The sequence below is a fragment of the Macrotis lagotis genome, chromosome 6 (genome assembly GCF_037893015.1).
Source record: "Macrotis lagotis isolate mMagLag1 chromosome 6, bilby.v1.9.chrom.fasta, whole genome shotgun sequence".
NCBI classification, from domain to species: Eukaryota; Metazoa; Chordata; class Mammalia; order Peramelemorphia; family Peramelidae; genus Macrotis; species Macrotis lagotis.
The window spans coordinates 140308227-140314769 of record NC_133663.1 but is presented as its reverse complement, the minus strand read 5'-3'; positions in this window follow the sequence as shown (position 1 = coordinate 140314769).

The following is a 6543-nucleotide window of genomic DNA, read 5'->3' as shown; positions in this document are numbered from 1 at the left end:
TTGGAGTCTCTGGATGTTTATTAGGGAAGAACAAAGGTTTGTTGCCAAATTCAATTGGAAAGGATAGAAGAATTCTTATCATGAGCATAGGAAGTCAGTAAGTGTAATGATGTTAGGAAGATGTCATATGGGGCCGCAAGACACAACATAATTAAGGTCAGTACTGTGAGAATAGCCAGTTCTTTTCAGTACTGTTTATGTTCCAAGGAATGGCTAGTTCCTGGGACTCTAAACGGGGTCAAATCACATAGAACATGTTCTAGGGGGGAAGGACACATTCTCATACAGGCTTGAGTGAATTTACTCATATAAGAATTTCATTTTCTTATACACTGGAAAATACTGAACTCTATTTCTAATTATGGCAATATGTTAATATCACTTATGTAAACTCTTTATATCTTTTTATATAAAATAAAGTATGCTTCAATTGATAATCATACGCCATCAGCTCTGTCCTTGGGATGGATAGTATTCTATATCAAAAGTCCTTCAAAGTACTCTTCAGTCACAACATTGCTGAGCAAAGATAAGTCATTTACAACTGATCATCCTTCAACATTGCTGCTGAATATAGTACATTTCCCATTGTACTTGCTCATGCAAGTTTTTTTTTAAATTAAGAGTATTCTATTCATTATTTCTAATAGAAAAAAAATGTTTCATCTTACTTACATATCACAGTTTGTTCAGCCATTCCCTATCCAATGCAAATTTCCTCAATTTCCAGGTCTTTGTCACTGTAAAAGAGCTGTTTTAAATATTCTTATATGTTTAGGTCCTTTACTTCCTCTTTTTTCATTTCTTATGTAATATAAAGTTGGTAGTAGCATTGCTAGGTCAAAGGATAGGCATGGTTTTATAGCCCTTTTGGGCATAGTTCCAAATTGCAGTAGAGAATTGTTGATTCTTTTACCAATGCATTAATAACTCATTTTTCCTACATCCCATTCAATGTTTATCATTTTCTCTTTCTCTCTTATTAATGAATCCAATAGGCATTAGGTAGCACCTCAAGACATTTCCAACTACATTTTTCATGTTAGTAGTGAGTTAGAACTTTGAAAAAAATGATTAAATTAGAAAGCATTGTTAACCTCATCTAAAAACAGTTCATATTTTTTTTTAATCATTTATCAATTGGAGAGTAGCTTTTATTTTTATGATATTGATAAATTATGTGTGGAACAGCTAGATGGTTCAATGGATTGACTGAGTTCAGCTCTGGTCTAAGACACTTGATACTAACAAATTGTGTGCCTTTAGGCAAGACACTTTAACCCATTGCATCACAACCACACCACACCCCTCATAAAAAGAGGGAAGAAATGAGGTCTTCATTTTAGAAACTAATTTCAATGTTTGTCCCACAGTTGCCAATGCTAATTCCTTTTAATCTATTTACCCCACCCCTATTTATTCAATTATCTCTTCTTTCACCTGTCCCTTCTCAAAAGTGTTTTGCTTCTGACTACCTACATTCTATCATCTATCCTTTCTTTCATTTCTTTTCTCTTTCTATACTCAATTGAGTATATCCTCTTTGAGCCAAAACTGGTGAGAGTAAGACTCATGTATTCCCCCCTTTCACCTTCCACATCTTTTACTCTATCGCAAATTTTTTTCTTGCCTCTATCATGTAAAAAAAACTTGCCCCATTCTGCCTCCCCTTTCCCTTTCTTCCAGTACATTCTTCCCTCACCCATTATCTCTTTTTAATATATTATCCCTTAATATTAAATTCTCACCTATGCCTTGTCTAAATATGCTCCTTCTAAATGCTCTCTTAAATGAGGAAGTTTATATGAGTTATCTGTATCATCTTCCCATGCAGAAATATAAGCATTCCAATGTCATTAAGTTCCTTATGATTTTCCTTTCCTGTTTATCATTTTTGTGCTTGACTTGACTCTTGTATTTAAGATCAAATTGTCTGTTCAACTCTGGTTGTTTCATCATGAAAGTTTGAAAGTCCCCTATTTCATATAATGTTTCTTTTTCCCCTGAAGAGTAGGTTCAGTTTTGTTGGGTGATTAATTATTCATTGTAATCCAAGATCTTTTTGATTTTTGGATTATCATATTCCAAGATATATAATCTCTTAAAGTAAAAGCTGCTAAATCTTGTGTTATGTGGCTTCATGATATTTTAATTGTTTCTTCTTGACTGCTTGCAATACTTGACTTGAAAGCCCTGAAATTTGAATATAATAATAATCCCAACAGTTTTCATTTTAGAACCTCTTTCAAGTAGTGATCAGTGGATTCTTTCAATTTTTATTTTATCTTCTGCTTCTAGAATATCAGGGAAGTTTTCCTGGATAATTTCTTAGAAAATGATGACTAGGGTTTTTTTTTTGAAAATGGCTATCAGGTGAACCAAGAATTTTTAAATTATGTGTACTGAATCTGTTTTCCAGGTTAGTTGTTTTTTCCAATCAGGTTTTTCATATCTTATTCATGTTTTTCCTTCATTGATTTTGTTTTATTGTTTCTTGATTTCTCACAAAGTTATGGCATTCCCTTTACTCCATTCTATATTTTTAGGAATTATTTTCTTCAGTGATCTTTAGTATTTCCTTTTCCATTTGGTCAATTCTATTTTTAAGGCATTCTTCTCCTCAATGACTTTTTTTTCATTTGACCCTGTCTAGTTTTTAAGATGTTATTTTCTACAGTATTTTTTTGTATCTCCTTCATCAAACTGCTGACTTGGTCTTCATTATTTTACCATATCACTCTCATTTCACTTACAAACTTTTTATATGTCTCCCTAACTTGATTTTCAAAATGCTTTTTGAGGCTTCCATAACCTGAGTCCAATTCATATTTTTATTGGAGACTTTGGATGCAGAACCATTGACTATGTATCTTTTTTGGAGTGTTTATTTTGATATTTTGATAGTAACTTTGTATAGAAGGATTTTATGTCTTTTGTTTGCTCATTTTCCCAAACTTTGACTTGATTTTAACTTTTTGTTAAGATAGGACTGTGCTTACTGGGTGAAGTATCATTGCCCCAAGATTTTTGAGGGTTATTGCAGCTATTTTCTGATATATTTCTAGGCACCTACATGTTTTCAATTCTTCCAAGGTCTTATAAAAGCTTATGAGTAAATTCCTCATCTGTGTTCTGGTCTGTGGGTGACAATAAGCATTTCTATCTGCCCTGAAATTGTGAGAATTCCTGCTCTTCTTAGAAAGCAACTCTGTTGTGCTTCTGCTCCTCTTCCTGGAATGGGACCCCATACACCAACCCAGATCTGAATATGGATAAAGCACAGAGTCCTGCCTCAGGCATTGCAAAGAGATCTTGTAATCTCCTTCTGTCCACAACTTCTGTGGACTGAGAACTTTGAAAACAACTGTTGCTACTGATTCAGTGGCTCACATGACTTGTTCCTGGTCTTCTGGGGTTAGATCTGTGCTGCTGAGATGTGCACTGGACTGGCTCCAATTTCACCCCATTGTGGCAAAGTTTTCCTACTGTCCTTCCAAGATGAGAATATGGAGTCTTACCCCGATTTTCCAAGTTGTCATAGGCTGGAAAATTGTTTTACTCAGTCTTCTTGTGGATTCTGCCACCCTAGAATTTATTATTTAAAGGTATTTTACATGACTTTGGGGAGACCTCAGGCAAGTCCCTGCTTTTTCTCCATCATCTTTGTTTAAACAGCTAACTGTTTTGTTAATAAATATAGATGTCATGATATGGTTTAGTGAAGGGATATCCCTCAATGGGATTTTTAACTAAATCACAGATGGTTTTTACTCAGTAAATTATAGATTTATATATTAGGAGACAATTCTGAAGATATTATAGGCTTATTTTGTGAAGATTAGGAAAAAAACTCATAGGTGCTTTAGAATTCAATCCTGTACTGCACAAGGATGACACACAAATTTGTGAAGCATGCAATTCAATCCTACTTTGCCCAAAAATTAAGTTGCAAAGGTACAATATCCTACAATGTTCTAAATACCATGATGACAGGGGATGTCTATGAAGACCTTATAGAAGGAACTTTTTAGAGTAAGAAATAAATCTATAGAAGGTTAGAATTATCTCTGGTCCAGGCTTAAGACAAGCTTTGCTTAGGATCAAGCATTCCTAGGTATGGGTTTATCCTCTTAGACTCACCAATAAGAAAACTTGCCTGAAGAATTCTTGGGGGGGGAAAGTAACTGCTGTTCTTACCTTTTAATAACCAAAAGAAGTTTTATTTTTGAGATGTCTTATCTCTTAATTTGATTAGGGACCCTCAGGAAATATCCTTAGAGTAGAAGTGATGAAAATAATGAAGACAATAATTATAGTAATTAATTTTTGTATGATGCCTAAAATTTTTTAAATGATTTATAAAATATGGCCCTCAATTTAGCATCATAATAATGTTGTGAAGTGTATACAGTAACTAAAATTTGTTTTAAAAAACCAATATCTAGGGTTTAACTTCCCTAGTGGAATTTTGCTAAGATATTTATTATAAAATGTTGAGTATTAGAAGTGGGAGGTGGACTAGAGAGTTTCATAGAACTATTATTACTTAAAAAAATCTAGTGCAAATCACTAAATTGATGACCAAGTAGGTAAAATGACCTGACTATTGTCACCAAATTAAAGAATGAAATAACTAGTACTTGAATCCAGGTCTTGACTCCAAGTTCAATGTTTTTCTACTGTATCACGTTTATCTTATGTCTTTGTAATTTTAAGTGTTGAACTATTGCCTGTCTGTAAAGGAGTCAGTTCTCTTCCAGAAACAGAACATTAATCCTCTGTCAAGTTGCCTATAGTGATGAAAATATTTTAAGAATTTCAACATTACTATTAACAGAATAAAGGGATTAATTTGGATTTCATAAGAAAGTTTAAAATAAAATAGATGGATATTGATAAGGAAAAAAATGAAACCAAAACATGATAAACTAGAAATGTGAATGTCCACTAGCCTAATGTTGCATGTAGTTTCTATATTGAATATATAGATGTTGATAATATTTACTTCAATATGATAAAGAAATATGTCATTTTACTGAAGTAGACATTCCCTTCATAGAGGAAGACATCATACATTTATCACCATGTTTTCAGATAAAGAAATGGAGGCAAATAGGTGTAAGTGACTTGCACAGCTAGTAATTTTCTGTGTTCACATTGGAACTCACAATGATGAGTCTTTCTGGCTCCAGTTCTAACAGTCTATCTAGGCCACCACTTTAATGCCTTCATGAATTCACAGGATTGCAGATTTAGAATTGGATATCATTAGAAATCTCCTCCATAGTTAATATATATATATATATATATATATATATATATATATATATATACATATTTACTAGATTCTAGGTTCTTAGAATTTGAACTAAAATGAATTTTGTGGGATTATTTAGTGAAAAACATTCATTTCCAGATGGGTAAACGGAGGACTTGAGAAGACAACCTCCAACCTTCTGACTTTTCAGATCATAGACCAACACTGAATCTACAATACCTTTGGTGACAGCATTATCCTAATGTGTTTGGGGTACTTCTGAGAGAATATTACCTAAAATCTTCTCAGTTTTGCCCTTTCAAAATTTGATCTTTAATAATAATTTCAGGTAGATTTAATTTAAATAAGAAAACATTAGTGCAATCCAAATGATATTTGTTTGATGTTGCTAGAACTAAAACCTAGAATGATGAAAATAAAGGGCATAATATTAATTATGCTTCAAATCACAATATTATGAATTATGATGTATAAAATATACAAGCATTTCAGAATTAAACAGTTATAACATACGATTATCAAAGGAGTTGTAAAACATCATGTGATATTTTTAATGTAGAAATTTTAAAAATGAAACACCAATATTAGTCATCAAATTAGTTCTTAAAATGGTAATATAGTAAAATACATGATAAAGTTCTACCTTGTTCTAAAATTGATTTATAGTCTGATGAAAAATAGGATGATGGAAATGGGAGAAGAGTTATTTTTAAAAATTCAGGTATCTGAAGGAGTCTGTAGTCTTTGATTATTTTTAGAAGACTCATTCTTGTTTTGCTAAAGATTCTAGGTAGCATTTAGTTGGCATATATTTATAAATTCCTGAAAATAACTGTTTTCATATTGCAAATTACTGACATCTGATGCAATTATTCTCTATGTTGCTTGTGTGGAAGGAAACAATTATTTGAGAAAATAATGTAGGAATGAGATGTTTATATATTTTGTCAGCAAAAAAATATCAAAATAGGAAAAACGATTTTTAAACGTGATCATTCATGCCATTTCCACCCCTTTATCACAATATCATCCTATAGTGGAATTATATCAACATAATTACATCTGGCAATTTATTTTTTTATCAATTATACAGTTTTTGTGGTTTTCAGTCATATCCAACTCTTTATGTCCCTCTTATTTGGAGTTTTCTTGACAAAGACTTTAGAATGGCTTACCATTTCCCTTTATAAATCCTTTTACAAATGAGAAAACTTGCACAAACAAGGTTTAGTGACTTATCCAGTATCATACAACTAGTAAATGTT